An 18,101-nucleotide genomic window follows, 5' to 3' on the forward strand; every position below is an offset into this window, starting at 1 on the left:
GAGTTTCTAGTAGCGGCCTTTGCTGGCTTACCACACTCCAATGGACCAAAATAATGAAACAATTTTGACACAGGTTTGATCTTAAGGATCTAATAGTTTGTGTTTGTGCATGACATTGCAGCACAAACATGTATTTGCAAGATAGACTGGAATAAATAATGACGCATCAAATATTACATAGGCTGCAGTGAATTTCTGTGGATGCAGGCTATTGAGCTTCGAGGTTCCCAGACAAACTTAGCTTTGAAGCTGTCAGGAGTAGGAAGATATTTTGCTGCTATTATTTGCTGCTATTTTTATAATCATCATTACCATTGCACTAATAATTAATATTGATATTGCATTCAGATGTTCAAACATATTGGTATCATATTAGCCTTTATTACAGGTCCAGTTATAACCACTTTAAACTGTGGAGTTGAATCTATAACCCGAAATGCTTATGAATGCTTTTATAATCTTAAATGTTTATATGCAGACTGCATTGTAAAAGAAAAGGCCTAACGCTGAGTATACTCTGTGCCAAAATAAGACAGGAAATTACATGTTTGCAGGGCATGCTTTTGCAGGAAGTGAAACCGAAAGCAGAGTCTGTGTGCAAGTTATTTTGAGCAGGTTATGAATAACCAGGTTATTCTTTATTATCTTTATTCATTTATATCTTTTGATTAAGCTTTTAGTAGAGGTTCTTGATTAAAACATTTATTCAACATATTACATATATAGTTCCAGTTAGGTTATTACATGTAAGGATGAGCCTCTGTTCTGGTGAAAGGTCAGAAGTGCAACGGGTGAGATGAGAGAGCATTTAAGGACGAGACACACATACAGTTAGTGGGTTCATTTATAGGTAAGAGTTTAATCATGTTTTGCTTGCAACTGCAAAGTGTGCCTGCAAAAGTACCGTTTATTGCAGAACGTGGGCCTGATGTTCCAGAGAGATAAGCGAGCGTCCGGTGACAACAGGAAGACACACTCAAAAAAATCTGATGTTGGATGAACACAATTTAATCATGGCACCCAATTTGCACACAATTCAACCAAGTACAATAAACCATTTTCGATCATGTCAAACCAACACATTTGGCATTTGGTGGTTTAATGTAATCCGATTACGTTGGATCAACATGGTATACTTGCATTGGTTTGAAGTGATTTATTTAAGTATATAGAGTGAAATGTGTTTTAATTCATTCTACACAGGTTAAAAACTTTTGGAAAACACAATTAAATCTTGTTGTTTGAACAACTACTTTGTTAATCAAGGCAATTACTGCAAGTCTTGCTTAATAAACCAATATGGGGCTGATGATTTCACTCATTTCAATCGAATTATTTCAATTAGATTTGTTTTCATTTGTTACACATTTAGAAACCCACTACTTTACAAAAAAGTCACAATCAGATTATGATAACATTAACTTTATTAACTGCATTTAGTGGACAATATAAAAGCTTACCATTTTGTACACCTGCAAGCATTATGCCACTTCAAAAGGTAAAACGTTAGAATATTTATATAGGTAATATGTTGGAACCAAAGCTTCCACAACTAAAAATAGATGCAAAATTTGCTCAATATATTAACTGTATTTTAAAAAATTAAACTAAAAGATAAAAATACACTCCCACTTGGCAAGTTAAAACATTTGACAAAATAGAATTACTATTGTGTGAATTTGGAAAAAAATTTAGGAAGTAAAACTAAAATAGAAACAGAAGGCTTAACATCAAATTAGATGACATGACAATTTTTTTCAAATACAATTAATTACTTGAAATGAAAAACTACATTTGTTTGGTGTATCTCATTGTAATAATTATTAGTTTGACCAATTTTTATATTTCTGTATTTATTTTTTAATTTTGGTTGCAGTTCTCCACAGCTAGCAATATAGTTTTGCTGTGTTTTAAAACATACTAGCAAGCAAAATTGACACAATAAAATAATACAGTGAACTTAACAGGTGGCAGTGGTCTTAAACTTTACAGGCCCTTGACACATAAACATAGTAACAGTGCAGCTAAAAACAACAATGAACATTTCTCGGGGAAAACCCCTCAATGCAGTTTCTGTAAAATGTTGACTTTGTTCTACAAAGGGGGAAAAAAAGAGGGGGGCACTAAAGCACTCCAATGATATCTTCATTCAACACATGACAGCATTATGGTATGTGTGAATTAGTACCTATACTACAAACTTGAAATTAAATGAAAAATAATTAACAGAACAGTACTTCTGATCCATTTTGAGCCATCTATATAAAGACAAACAAAAATCATCTGCAGTGCTGTATAAAAGGTGAATTGCCCAACAGAGAGAATCCAAAAACTTAAAAAAATATATTTTTTAAATGAAAGAAAAAAAATATAAACTCAAATGTTAACATTATATATTGGAAATCACCATTGCACCAATGAACCATTCAAGACCTATCAGTCATTTTCAAGTGCTCTCACCCCATAAGCTTGTTTTTCAGAAACTGTGCCTTTGAAGAGAGCTTTTGTCCATCAAGATTTAAAATTATCTTCTGGAGGACTTCAAAGGTGCATTTAAGTTCTGGTGGGTAGCTCAGGTTCAAACAGTATATGAGTCCAAACAACAGAGCACATGCTTGTGCAATGTTACCCAAATCAGTGAGAGCCTCCACACCCTCAATCACGACACCAATGTCCTCTGGGTCATCTTCAGGTTCAGCACCCCTCCTTCTGGATGACGTACACCCCCATCACAGTTTGCTCCATGCAGCTTTTTGCCTCGCTTTCCGTATCCTACGTGAAAAAATATAAGACAACAAAGTAAAATTTAAGAGATTGTTTAAACAACTGTTTCTATGCTGTTCATAAAATCCAAGTAGTCAAAGTAATAAACAGAAAATTACACACCACTAAAGTAGTTGTTAGTAATTACTCCAATACATAAATTATAAAATACACCTCTCATGTCAAAAGAGGTGGCATAATTGACCTCTCACTGGGCCCTCCCCCGAAAGGGCCATTGTCCAATTACACATTATAGCAACCGTTACTGTGTCTGACAAACATTAACCTGAAGCAAGACAGTGAAGCGGTGTGCCCACCGATACCCCGAAAAATTGTGTCTGGAGGAGTTGTGTTCTTTCCATTCACAAAGTCAAAAACAACGTGAATGGATTAAACAGTGTGGATGGCCCCACTCCCAGGTAAATGTACCGAACATTATGAAGCATGTCTGCTCGCACATTTGGGTACCCTTTGGTGCGCAGAGGAAACCATTTGTTTGTCTGACGTAGCAAGAGTAACTTAGGGGGACAGGACTCGAGAAAAGGCTAATTCAGCTGCTAGAATAAAACAGGTATAGAAGTGTTAGTACAGTTGCATTTGAGGCAACGTCACAATTTGTATGAGAATGTTACAGTCAACATGCTGTCACAGTGACTCACCAAGTACTCCTTTATTAACTTCTCATAGTCTTCGTTTAGGTAGATGCACAAGGACTTCAAGATGCATGCTCGTCTGGTATGGATGTTGTCATGCTGGAGAGGAGGAGGAGATAATATGAGCCAAAACCAGGCTGTTTTTCTTAAAGCTAGGGTAATCAGTTAACTTGCATAATTATTCTTTAGGTTAGAACCTGGCATGTACCATTTGTTAAGCCGAAACAAAATTGACAACTTCATCTCCAAATAAAAGTTATTTTTGCTGCCTATGACAAAGTCTACTCAATCCTAATACAAAACTTGGAGATGGCAAGCATGAGACCTCTTATTTTCTTTCCAGGTGTCCCTCCTTTGCTCAGAAAGATTTCCATTAAGTGTGGCGCGTATTGGTCAAGCTCGGCAAAGAAAGTGGATAGCAGAGGCTTTGTGGTGATTCGCAGAAACTCCTTGTCAATCTGCAATAGAGAACAAATACATTGATTAAAAACTCAACTGTATATTTCACTCACTTCACATCCAAGCTGACTAAAGCTGCTTTTAGAAGACCATGCAGACATCAGTGCTGTCATCAACGACGGCTTCTGAGAAGCTTTTGGTCAATTATAAGATCTTAGCTGTGGCTGCCATCAGATGCTTTTCACAAAAGATTAAGCCATGACGGGATAAAGAGGGGTCTAGGGGCGGGCTGTGACGTGCAGGGTTGCGCATACAGCGTCAGACGGAAGAGACCGGTAAACAGGTCTATAAACATTCAAGCAATAACCTATAATCATTTCTAATATGACACACTAAATTAAAATCACTTTAGGTTTAAAAACTTCAATAAATACAGATATTAAGAAACCCTCAGAGGAAAGCGATCCACATGTTTGCGATACTGCTGTGCATATGTTTCACCATCGAGTGTGTTTTCAAGATTTATGCTGCTGCTCAATTTAACCCGTTAGTTACGAGCTGGAGAAAATGTGCAATGAGCTGTCTGTGGCGAGGAGCTGCAGTTAGGAAGGCAAGAGGCAGACGGACGCAGCACCTGCTTTAAAACACGATGGAGAATAGTCCCTCTTTTCTTTCGGGACCACTGTAAATATTGGTAGCTTAGATTAAACTCCAGCTGTCTGACAATAAAGTGTGGAGGATTCTCCGTTTTAGCACAACGCCTGTCTGATCGGTCATACAGTCATGCCTCTGTTGCATTCACTGAACCCAGGAAAAGTCATAGCACTCAATTAGACTGATCCCTTCTGTGTAAAAAACAAATAAAATAAAAATAAAAAATCACGGGTTGATAAACGTTTGTGGGTAAAGCTGAGAATGTCCTGGTCAGCCGAGGCCAGCACACATTCCATATGTCATCAGGAGACCTCCCTCTCTAGCGCAAAGACTTCATTCACAAGTCCAGCATTGAAGCAAAATTGCGGTAATATTACTATGAAGCTTGCAGGCACAGAATGCAGCAATATCGCGTTTCGCCAAGGCATAGTGGCACATTTAGAAGACACACCATTGCGGGAATATTACTCTGATATGCCGCTACGTTGCGTCTTCTAAAACAGGCTTAAAAAACAAATGCACAAATGTCTCTTTGTGCATTTGCTGAGCAGGATCAATGTCCACAAGGCTGCAGGTCCTGATGGCATCCCCGGGCGTGTTCTCAGAGCGTGTTCTGGGGAGCTTGCAGGAGTGCTCACAGACATATTCAATTTGTCCTTGGCCCACGCTGTGGTACCGGCCTGCTTCAAATCCACCTCCATCGTCCCGATACCCAAAAACTCCAACCCATCTAGCCTCAATGACTACCGCCCAGTAGCACTCACCCCCATCATCACTAAGTGCTTAGAGCAGCTGGTCTTAGCACACTTCAAATCCTGTCTCCCCCCCAACCCTGGACCCCCACCAATTTGCATACTGCCAGAACAGGAGCACAGAGGATGCAGTCTCCATCGCACTGCACTCTGTCCTCTCACACCTGGACAACAACACCACCTACGCCAGAATGCTGTTTATAGACTTCAGTTCAGCATTCAATACAATCCACCCCTCACAACTCATCAGGAAACTGACAGACCTGGGCATCAGTTTCCTCATCTGCAAATGGTTACTGGACTTCCTGACCAACCGCCCTCAACATGTCCGACTGGATAACCGCTGCTCATCAACAATCACAATGAACACCGGTGTACCACAAGGCTGTGTGATGAGCCCTTTCCTCTACTCCCTCTTCACCCATGACTGCAGACCTGCTGATGGTTCCAACACCATCATTAAGTTTGCAGATGACACCACAGTGATTGGCCTCATCAGCGACAACGATGAGACCGCCTACAGGGAGGAGGTGGATCGTCTGGCTGAGTGGTGCGACACAAACAACCTGCTGCTTAACACTGAGAAGACTAAGGAGCTCATCGTGGACTACAGGAGGAATGCTGACCCACATCCACCCATCCACATTAAGGGGACGGCTGTGGAGCGTGTGAGCAGCTTCAAGTTCCTGGGAGTCCACATCTCCGAGGATCTCATCTGGACGACCAACTGCTCCAAGCTGGTCAAGAAGGCTCACCAGCGCCTCTTCTTCTTGAGGACTCTGAGGAAGAACCACCTGTCCTCAGACATCCTGGTGAACTTCTATCGCTGCATCATCGAGAGCATCCTGACCAACTGTATAACAGTCTGGTACGGGAACTGCTCTGCCTCGGACCGGAAGGCGTTGCAGAGGGTCGTGAAAACTGCCCAACGCATCGCCGGAGCACCACTTCCTGCCATAAAGGACATCTACAGGAAGCGGTGTCTGAAAAGGGCTGGGAAAATCATCAGAGACCCCAGTCACCCATCACATGGACTCTTCACCCTCCTGCCCTCTGGGAGGCGCTACAGGAGCCTCCGGACTAAGACCACCAGGTACCGGAACAGCTTCTTCCCCACAGCTGTCGGACTCCTGAACTCTGCCTCCTGACATCTGACCCACGTTAAACTCATGGACTGAACATACACACACCCACAACCACTAGCACTTTACCACTACTGTATATTTCTGTGTAAATATCATTCTGTACATACGATAATTTTTAATCCTACAACTGTTTATAACTTGCATAGTTCACATTTCTGTATAACTGTATATCTCATATTTCTGTATAGTTTTTATTTCATATTTATATCCTGTTCATAGCCTGTACTCACTACAGCCTGTACATACTTATAGTTATAGAATATTCATAACATACTTCACACCGTGTACATTATAACATACCATAATAGACCCATTTCTGTAATATACTTACACATCTATATTATTGCTAACATATATTGTAATATATCTATATCACGGCTAAAGCACTTTCTGGATGGATGCAAACTGCATTTCGTTGCCCTGTACCTGTGCATGTGCAATGACAATAAAGTTGAATTTTATTCTATTCTATTCAATGTAGACCTGTAAAAAAGCAGACCAGAGTACCTGTATAACAGTAGAGGTTTTGGTTTAAGTGTTAACAGAATGCCATCTGAGGCTGTATTTACAACATTTTATGACGAGGTAGGATGCGGATGATTCTTATGTCCTGATACATAAAACCTACTAAATTAAATGGTACTTACTCTTTCACATTACTATTTTCAGTGATACAGGAACCAACAACAGATAGTACTTTTAGTTTTGGACTACAAAACATAAATTACATGCAACTAGGGCTGCCACAAACGATTATTTTGATAGTCGACTAGTCACCGATTATTTTTGCGATTAGTCGACTAATCAGATCATGCATCCATTGGACGTAAAACGTACAGCTTATTGCACCAGCAGCATCTGCTCTTATATAACTATCATTAGCTTACAGCTTGAAGTGTTTAAGGTCTGTGGCAACTAAAAATAAAGACAAGATGATTGTTTATTAAATTTTAATGAAATTTGCAGATTGTTTCGGTGAAGTTTAATAAACTCCTTGCTATCTAAAATATAACGGGCCACCGAATCTCACACTTTTGTGATTGAAGTACAAGCAGAACTTAACAAAAAACAACTCCTCCACCAAGCCATCTACTGCTGTAGCTGGAATTTGAAATATATGTTCCAATTTTAACAATATCCCAGCTATTTTCTGTTCAACAAGATCTGTCAAATTTTCAGTGGAATGATTACTTCCTGACACCAACTCAGTTCCAACTTCAGGATCTAAAAAAAAATCAGAGCAACTAGCACCTACACCTTCAGGGTCATCAGAATGTTGTGCTGAGTCAAAACACACCACTAAACCTACCTTGAAATCTTTAAGTGAATCTGAATGATGCTTCCTCTTTTTGTGTGAATAAAATGTATCAAAGATATTTGTCTTGAAGAGCAGCCTGAAAATACACAAGTTACTGTCTCACTATTTCGTAAATGTGATCCAATATGTCCAAAATAATCTCTCTCTGTGGTAAGGTCACTGCAGTCACATAACTCACACCTAAAAGTGACTGAACTGACAGCTGTCTGTTTAAAATGAGAAGAATGACATCTGTAAACATGTGTTTTTAGTCCACACCAAGTCTTAAATGTGCATGGACAATTTACATATATACAAAGATAACGCTGGCTGGGTCCATAATGGTGATGTAATCTACAGTGTTTCAATAATTTGTACCTACTACTCTCCCTGATGGAACGACGCTTGCACTGCCACATACAAGTCACTGAAAGAAAAAAAAGAGAAGCAGTTTTAAGGATGGTTTTATTGGCACCTTTTTTTCCCACTTTGATTAAATCATAAAACTATCATAAATAATGTATGATGGTAAAAACTTACCATGTATTAAAGAGGAGGCACAAACAATCAGGAAAAGGGGGCAGCTTTCTTTGTGGTGTTACTATGGTAAAGAAAACAGACAAAATTATTTTATAAAAATTCCACAGTGGATTTTTTTTACTTTGTTGCAAATGTATATTAAAAAAAGTACAAATACATATAAATACCTCGTGCAATATAAAATTCACAGATAAATATCCAATCTCTTGCCAAATGTAATAGCAGTGTTTCACACTATGCAATAAAGATGCTGGTAGTTGCGGTAAAGGTCCGACAGGCAATTTTCACAACTATCCGCCATTGCCTTTTCCTCTGACCTCGTGTTCATGCTCTTTTTCCCATGCACTAGCGTTCAAGTCAATTCGAAGGATGCAGCCCCTGAATTTAGACACAGCTAATATTTAGCAACTCGCGCACGCTAGTTTAACTTGCATTACCGCGAGAGGCCGAATGCTTAAAAAAAAAAGGAGAGAGAAAGAAAGAAAGAAAGAAAGAAAGAAGAAGAAATGCAAATGATAATAAGAAAAAGTGAAGAAAGACCATGTCTTGCAATAACCGTCAGTTAAAACCAAAGTGAATGCTAACAGAGCTAGGTAAAAGTTTAATGAGACAACCATACTAGCTTTAGCTAACTTCATTTACTTTGAAAGTGAATTACAAACGTGTTAGATATTGAACTAAACATATCAATAACCGCTAAAAACACTATAAGACTAACTGCAAAAACGGGTAACCAAAAAAAAGAAAAGCAATGAAGTGGAAATGCTAATAATAATATAAATATAGCCGGAGCGGATTAGAAATCAGGTATTAGACGGTACCGATTGGTACCGTCTAATACCCGATTTTCACTGTATTTGCTCCACTCCCGCTGTCTAATGACAAATTACACATTTGGAATTAAAAACATTGTTAAACAATTAACCAACGGAACAACTTCGTTTGACTAAGATATTTTCAGTTATTTATTACTTACCTGTATTGTGGAAGAATCCGCAGAGGGAAACGGCAGTTCACTGAACACATAACTTTTTCCGCGTTCCCGCCTCTTCACTTCTGGGAAGTTTGAGCATGCGCACTAGGCATCGGTTTTAGAGTTGTTGATTTAAAATGATTACATTTAATTGAACTGAATAATGCAAATCTAGTTCATTAAACTTTTTGTTATTTTATGTTAAACCAACAACTGATAATGATTTAAAAACCTAAACTCAATACGTTCATGTTAAATAGACAAATGTCTATTGAATTAATCAAACAACTGCCTTAGTTGACTTTTTTGAGTGCACCTGGGATATGGACGAGGCAATGTTCTTTTAATTGTGTCACAAGTTGTCAAATAGAACATTTGTGGTTTTGAAACTGATGCATGTGACTGACGTAGAGAGGGCGTCAGTAAAAATATACCTCGACGGGATAAAACTAATGCTGTGTCATTGTTGAGATGAGATTTTGATGCTGTCTGTGTACAGGGTCAGCTCATTCTCCCACGCGTGTGTTCATTAAACTCATCGTTTGACTCCACCTGGCAGGGTCAGTGTGTTATTCCGATCTCCTCCACCTCTCTCTCCTCAAAATGAATCTTAACAAAGCACATGTTAAAAGCACTTTTACTCTTGTATTTTTCATAAAAAGATACCATACCCAAAATATTAACTCTTAAAAAAACAATCACAGGACATTTTGCAGAGTTCAAACCTGCAGCTGCAGCGCAAACAACAACAAACACTGTTTGTAAACGTGTCCTGGAGTTTATGCAGGTGCAGACAGAGCTACTGCTGTAAGTAAGCCTAACAGCTTCCAGAACATTTATTCTGGCAATATGGCAAGAAGGTCATCACTGCTTCAAGCACTGTCTATATGATCTGGTCAGAGAGCAAGGACATCAAGCAGTCCTCTGCCCTTGAAGAAAAGACATCTGCCCAAGATGAAGAAACTTCCTCTCCAGAAAATGAGGGGCCAATCTCCAAAGAGGCTGACTGCATCACCACTGATGATTACTAGCCAGTGCCTGAATCCTCTTCTTTGGGGGAGGATTGGGGTTGGGGGGCATGGAGGTGGAGGCCGAGCAGCTGATGGAAAAGAACATAGGAGCATTTTCTGAGACCGAGGAGCCGGTGACTGAGTGGATCCCTCATGAAAGGAAAACCATGTGGGCCCACCACTGAAGAGAGACTGCTCTACAATCCAGTACCCACTGGTATCAAACCAGGGCTCACCCTGTATGCAGTTCCCTGCATTAGCAGCCTGAGATCTACTTTTGACTTTTTTATAACAAAGGAGATCTTTTAGCTGCTGTGCAGCCTTACAAACCTGCACAGGAGGCGAAGGTGTGAGAATTGGAGGATTATAAATGAAGTGGAGATAAAGCCTAAACCAGAATAAAGCAATACATAGCATGTTGGATGACAACACTGGAAGCTCTCAGGAAGTAATAAATGGCATGGGGTTCAGACTCCAACTGACGGAGGAGCTTAGAGGACAACGTCTTTACTTCGGTCACCTTGGCAGAGGAACTCCTCAGATGAAAACTGGCACAGGGGAAACAACCCAGAGCTTCCTCCCCAGCTCCTCCAGTTGCAACAGAGGAAGATTTTGTTTTCTGTCTTTGGCTTCACCAAAACTACCACGGCGATATCCCACATGCCAAAGCAACGGAGGAATGTGCTTCTTTTGACAGCAACACACAGGGAACCAGCAGTCAGTGATGGGGAATAAAGGATGTGTGAAAGCAAGAAGCAATCCTGGACTACAATAGGCACAAATATTGCTTGGATAACTTAGAGGGTGTTGGCACCTCGAGTTGTAGAAGGAAAACTAACTGATGGCTGCTGGCTCTTTTCTCCAATCTCCTGGATGTCTTGGGATACGATGCCTTTGTCCCGCCGGAAACAACTTCACTGAAGTGGGGGAGTCCTCTACAACCTACAAATGAAGAGTGGTCTGAACCAGAGTGTGACCCACACCCCACCAACAAAATGAGAACGTGCAAAAGGCGCACCTCCAGGACTGGAACAGCAGCCCCTTGCACCAGGTGTAGAAAGTGTGCCTACAAAAACCACTGTACTGTGGTTAGCACATCTTGCTGCTAATGAGGATGCACACAGAAGCACACACTGGAATATAAATTTTGATCATTTTATTGGTAATTTCAGTGGTTATTTGGTCATTAAATTGCCTTTCTGGCCACTAACACACCATTTTCTTTTTGGCCATTCATTCACCCCCCTTTAAAAAAAGTAAAAATAAATCATTGTTACTGTTACTGACCTGCAATAATGATAAAAAGAAATATTAGGTTTCATCATTCATATGCTAAAAAATTTGAACTTTATTACTATTTTTACAACAATAATACATAATCTGACTGGTATTCAAAGGGTATAATATCTGAATTTGAATTATATTTTGGTTTTCATGACTAGGACTGGTGCTAATTTAAAAAATCAAGTCAATGAAAGTAGAAAAATGTTTTAATATATATTAATTTTATAGTATTTTGTAAATGTAAACAGGGGTGGCCATTTTTGGCCACGAACAAGCTGAGAGGGAGTTTTTTTGTTTTTCTGTCACTGCACAAAAAAACAAAGATGCATAAAACTCATTGATACTTTTAATTATTGCTATGCATCTAACCTCCATCATGGTTAGAAAATAAATCAGTTTGCATGTATTATTTAGAAAAAAAATTGGGGATTTTATGCTTTTATCCCTTTGTAAATCATTAAAATTATGTGATTTAACTGGTATATAAACGGTTAAAATTCTGGATTTGATTAAACTTTTGGTCTTGATGAACAGCACTGATGCTAATCTAAAAAATCAAGTCAAAAAAACTGGAAATTCTTCTTAATATATATGAATTTTATAGCATTTTGTAAACATAAACGGGGGTGGCCATTTTTGGCCACGAACAAGCTGAGAGGGGAGTTTTTTTGTTTTTCTGTCACTGCACAAAAAAACAAAGATGCATAAAACTCATTGATACTGTTAATTATTGCAATACATCTAACCTCCATCATGGTTAGAAAATAAATCAGATGGCATGTTTTATTTGGAAAAAAATTGGGGTTTTATGATTTTTTCCATTTATGAGTTCCTAGGATTATGTGATCTAACTGGTATTTAAAGGGTTAAAATTCTGAATTTGAATGAAATTTTGATTTTCATGAACAGCACTGATGTAATCTAAAAAATCAAGTCAAAAAAAGTGGAATTTTTTCTTAATATATATGAATTTTATAGCATTTTGTAAAAGTAAACAGGGGGTGGCCATTTTTGGCCACGAACAAGCTGAGAGGGAGTTTTTATGTTTTTGCTCTCTCTGCACAAAAATAACAATGCATTATAATCAATGTTGATGTGAATCAATTACATGCCCCAGACTCTACTATTAATAATACAAGAATTTTCAGTAGCAATGCAATTATATAAAATTGCGAGATTTGAGGTTGTCTTCCAGCTAGTGCAGTGGACAAACAAACTGGTGTTTAAAGGGTTAAAAATTTAAAAAGTAGTAACTATTTTATATTTATGAAAAGAACTGAAGTTAGTTAAAAGCTTTATGCAGAAAAAATGGCAAAAAAACATAAAAATAATAAAAATTACAGACCTAATCTTTTGGCGGCCACTTTTGGCCATGAACAAGCTGAAAAGTTAGTGATTTTGAACAAGCCCAGAGGGTTAAAAGTTCACTAATATATATATAACAGAATAGAATAGAATAGAATAGAATAGAATAGAACCTGGCTGTGAATCCTGACTATTTCATCCAGTTTGGCTTTGAGGGCATCCACCTCTGCTGGTTCATCAAACACCTGCAAACACAACAACATCAACATCAAAAATCACAATAAGTATGATTCCTTTTTTGTCCTTAGGTGAGGTCAAGAAGGCCTTTAAAGTTTTCTGTATTGAAGGAAAAATAATACATTATTTACTGCACATAAATACCAATCAAAATACAGCTGATATAATATATGACTGGCTATAATAAATATAGCCTGAGTCAAACAGCACATTGCCCAAGCATTGAACTAGATATACCCGCAAAGGTTGCTTCTGTTCATCTGGATGTCTTCAGTGGGAGAAACATTTCATCATCATCATCATCAGGTGACTTCTTCAATCTCAGCTGACTGCAGGTTTCCAATTGTATAAACATTACATTTGCACAATGACTGAAACTAGCACCACTGAAGGAACAATGGGCTGGGAGGTCAGTTTCATGATCATTAATATGCAAACTGTCATAGACATGAGTACATGAGTACCATTCACAGAGAATGGCATTCATGGCCATTGACCCATTGTCATTGGTAATTGGTAATTCAGAGTCACCTGATCCAGCCCTAACTGCATGCTTTATCAAAAAGGAAAGTCCAGGATGTGTACATCCTCATCACTGAAAGAGTGGCCACTGGCCTTTAGGTGCAATTGTGGCCTTTTCCAAGCACTCTGTGAAAGGTACTCATGCTCATTGATCAGTGGCTGTTGATCCATGCTCATAAAAATTTGCATATTAATAACATGAAACGGACCATAGTTAGCGAGTGGTGCTAGTTTCACACTGTACAACCTCGTTAGTTCCCAGAACTCAAAAAACCTATGCAAACTCGTTGCCTCAAAAAAATTGAGTAAAGTTTGCTTAAGATGACTAAGTTAAGGCAACTTCTTCCCTTTGAGTACAGAGTTAAAACCTATTTAGTTTCCAGAACTCAAAAAAATATGCAAACACGTTGCCTTAAAAAAACAAAAAAAAACTTAAAAAGTAAAGCTTACTTAAGATGACTGTTAGGACAACTTATTCATTGCAAGTCTGCAGTATTAAGAATAACTTGATATTTCTGACTGTACAATACTAATTGTTTACCTACTGACAAACATGTTAAGTTCAACTAAATGAAAAAACAATTTGTGGTAACCTGAATATGATTAAAAATAATTAACAACACTTTTTGTAATGATGTTAAAATGAGCCCAACTTTTATTTTCAAATGCAAAAAAGTACAACAGCCAACATACTGGACACTGTTCTCTTGAACAACATATAATTATATTGCCATCACTGTTATAATCTTACAATGAAACAAAGTCTCAGATTTAATTATTAAGAAAATAAGTTTAGGCCTACCACAAGTTTGTTTTGTAGTTACATTACTTATATAATCAAAATAAAAAATATTTGTTGTTCTGTCAAAAGTGCAGTCTCTAATTTAAACAACACATTTGTTTTCCATTCCAACACAGGATCTGGAATGTTGTATTATTTTAAGGATGCTTGTTTCCAGTCCAGGCATTACTGCCTGAATGACTGTCATGGATCGAGATGATCCAAATGTAGGTGCAGAAGAAAGTCTTTAACTTCCCTTAAGTACAGTGGCAGTGGATGTGGGTTGGAGATGCAATGAGCTTGAACCTGCAGGCGATCATCTTCACTGACCACACCATCTGTGACGGAGGACTCATCTCTCCTGGTGTCCTGCAAGCAAACAATCATATTTTTTGGAACATGAACTTAATTGCTTTTTTAAAACATTTTTTTCTGCATTTGGTATAAAACAGACTCCAATTTAGACAAACTCAGGCTCCCTCCCCACCGGAGAGGTGACATTCAACGTCCCACTTGTCAGTCTGCATAGCCCTGACCACCACCCAACAATGTCATGAAAGCATCATTTTAAAAAGGGCTATGCAAACATGGCCAATAACTTTCATTCTAATGATCTGCAAAATGATTTGGGCACAAAACAAATTTTGCTGTTAGAAAACTTGCAGACTTCACTATATACAGTGTAGACCCTCAAAACTAAGTTTGGGGGATGTGATCTTTCAAGAAATGCAGATCAAACTGTTGTTGTTTGTTTACTTACACAGCATGTCTTGTAGAATTAACTGGAGTCACAGCAACAGTATCGTGCAGTCATATCTCAAGTGTAATAACAGAAGACAGGAAAAGATCAGTAAAGAAACAACTTTCCCAAACCAAAGCACAAACAAAACAATAAGTAAAAAAGGCTGATCTTAAGCATATGCTAGACGCGAATGTGCTGACAGCAGAACTTTTATTTGAAACTGTGGTTTTCGTTTTTCACTGGGACACAGACACTCCCGCTCTCTCTGCTGTCACGTCCGCTCTTCCTCCTCTCCAACTGTCACTGCCAACATATAAAGAGACACAATCACTGTCAGATCCCAGCACACCTGTTCACCCCGCCCCTGCACCGCCCCGCGAGCTCACTGTGTCACCCCTCCTCTGCAGCTGGCCAGAGACCACACCCACGCCACAAGTATGATGAAAGTTCAGGATGATTAATATAATTGTTACTGACAGTTGCTGATATATTGGAAAACCAAAATACCACTGAGTTGATGTCTTTCTGTCCAACAGCAGGAGTGCTGGTCCCGAGCCTCAAAGACAGCAAGAAGCAAGCAGAGGGAGAAAAAACAGAAAATTTTTTTAGAAGCTGATTTGATCCTTAATGGCTGTGCAATCATTATAATTTACAACACAGAAGGTCAATGTAGACCCATACAACCAAATTAGACTAACACATATAGTATTAAAAACACCATCTACTGCTGTGTCTGAATGTGTGGTATTGGCACTGTCAGTTTAGGCCTAAAGAGATATGTGTTTAAAATAAGACCAACTAGTTTAAATATAATCATTACATGCTTGTTAAACGCTAACTTCCAATATATAAAGTTTCTAACAAGCAAAATGACCAGATCCAACATATGGCAGGGTTTATATGTAACATAATGTTTCTTATGATTCAACTGTGGAATTTAACTTAATTCTTTAGAAGGACAAGCTATATTACTTTATTCTCAAGTATAAAGCCAACCTAGGCTTTAACCATTTAATAAGCCACTAATCTGGATTATAGCTTTCACAACAAAACCTGTTTTTAAACACATTTTTTAACAAAATAAATACTATTGTTATTATTATTATGATTTAAAATGTAATTAAACAGAAAAGTTGGTTAAATATAAAAGCAGTTTGCTTATGTTGTTAAATAAAGGCTAGATTTGACATTAATAGATGCCACAGCTGTTCAAAAGCTGCCACAAAGCATTAAAAAAAAATAGATGTGTCCAAAAACGTTGGAGCATTTTTGCAAATATGTGATGTCTTGACAAATCGAGCAGATAATTGAACTTTACACAGCTACATTCTCATCTGAAAATATCTTAAGAGTTTATTTTGTGACCCAGAAAAAGTAATATTTAAAAGTTTTTTAGCCGCGCTCCTCTGCCATCGCCACATTTACAGGTACACACAAGTATGCGCATACACAGGTTCCGACAACCGCGGCGGACAAATGCGATCCTCCTTTTCCCCAGATTACCCTTTCTGGGTCACAAAATAACCTTTTAAGATATTTTCAGGCGAGAATATAGCTGTGTAATGCTCAAATATCTACTTAATTTATCAAAATATCACATATTTGCAAAAGTGCTTCCACGTTTTCAGAGAGCTCTGTTATCCACCAGCGCGATAGCTGACCGGGAGGTCAAGGCTCGATAGAGCCGGTGAGCACAGCTAACTCTTGGCATATTGTTTTCAACCCCCCAGCGGTCTTTTGCTACTCAGGTTGATATATATAGTTAGTTAGTTAGTTATGGCTATGGATTGAAAATACCCCACACACCTACCCCACCCCTAACGGCTGCACCTCCCGAAAAATTTTGTCTGGGCTCTTATCTCACTTTTTTATTTCAAACAATCAACAGAAAATTTCACAGACGTATTTTTATATAAGGTTTTTAAGGCTGTGGTGTTAATTTTTAAGTAACATGAGCCCAGCAGCAGCAGCAACACTAGGCTAACACTAACTAGCTAGTTTTAGATTTTAAACCTGGTGCTAAACTAAGAGAAGCCACAAATCAGTTTGAATAAGAGTAAACATTTACTCACCAAGTCAGTGTATCAGGTAAAGATCCACAGAAATGACAACAATAATTTTTTGAGCTGATGCTTCTCCAGGTTTGCTCAACATATTCCATAACAAATGCTGGCACCATGAACACACAGACTGATCCGTGCTAGGGAGGACGACGGTAGTCACGTGGCATTTTCAAACCACATCGTTTCATCCTTCTGCACTGAGAAGCAAAACTTCCAGCTTACTTAGTTTTTCTAAGTTAAGACAACTCAAATAAATTGAGTTGATCAGCGTTTTTGTATAAAAAGTACTGGTAACTTACTTAAATTGAGTTCTAATAACAAATTGATAAAAATTGAGTTCAGCCTACTTAATATATTTAATTAAACACAATATTAGATTTTACAGTGCTTTCATTGTGCAAAGGTATTGTTTTTAATGCTGGAAACCTGCAATCAGCTGAGACTGAAGAAGTCACCACGTGGATGATGATGAAACTGAAAACATCCAGATGAACACAATCAACCTTTTGAGATTTCCTTACATACTGGCCCAGAGAATTTACCTATAGCTGCATGTGAAAGCGTTCACTCTGCCATAGCCTGGTTTTATGTAATGCATCAATATATATTTATATATTAGAGCTATTTTGTAATCTTTTGTAATATATTATAGTATTGAAATACTTGGTAATTATTTGTTCTTACTGTCTTGGAGCAACTATGACCCCATCAATTCCTCTTGGATTAATAAAGTATTATGATTCTGATTCTTAAAATCGATGTATCAAAAACCAATACTTGTCCTCATCTCACTGTCTGACAACAAAGTAAAAAATATCTGGGAAAAAAAATCAAAATAAAAGGATGGAACATACTAACAACAACCAACAGAGCAGAAGCTTAGAGAAAAAAATCTGGGACAAAATAGGCCCAAAAGAACGATGCAGAACCTTTTTCAGAACAGTCCAAAAGGGTCCACTGGGGCTCCTTTGATAAGCACTC

The 18,101-nt window shown here is 38.1% G+C and overlaps 1 long non-coding RNA gene across 2 annotated transcripts in view; it reads right to left on the reverse strand.

The window, feature by feature from the left end:
- Nucleotides 1-987: 987 nt before the first annotated feature.
- The window catches only part of LOC109202791 (uncharacterized), a 39,005-nt gene continuing 21,891 nt past the window's right edge, over nucleotides 988-18,101 (reverse strand). Inside the window, exons 2-8 of one of the 2 annotated variants that reach the window (XR_003220757.1) lie at nucleotides 12,949-13,020; nucleotides 9,180-11,128; nucleotides 8,204-8,264; nucleotides 8,042-8,090; nucleotides 3,742-3,874; nucleotides 3,423-3,515; nucleotides 988-2,772 (exon numbers count right to left, since the gene is read on the reverse strand). This is a non-coding gene — a long non-coding RNA (uncharacterized LOC109202791). Of the gene's footprint in view, nucleotides 2,773-3,422; nucleotides 3,516-3,741; nucleotides 3,875-8,041; nucleotides 8,091-8,203; nucleotides 11,129-12,948; nucleotides 13,021-18,101 lie in introns of both variants that reach the window. The other variant, XR_002062721.2, reaches the window with a different exon arrangement.

The sequence above is a fragment of the Oreochromis niloticus genome, linkage group LG7 (genome assembly GCF_001858045.2).
Source record: "Oreochromis niloticus isolate F11D_XX linkage group LG7, O_niloticus_UMD_NMBU, whole genome shotgun sequence".
Lineage (NCBI taxonomy): Eukaryota > Metazoa > Chordata > Actinopteri > Cichliformes > Cichlidae > Oreochromis > Oreochromis niloticus.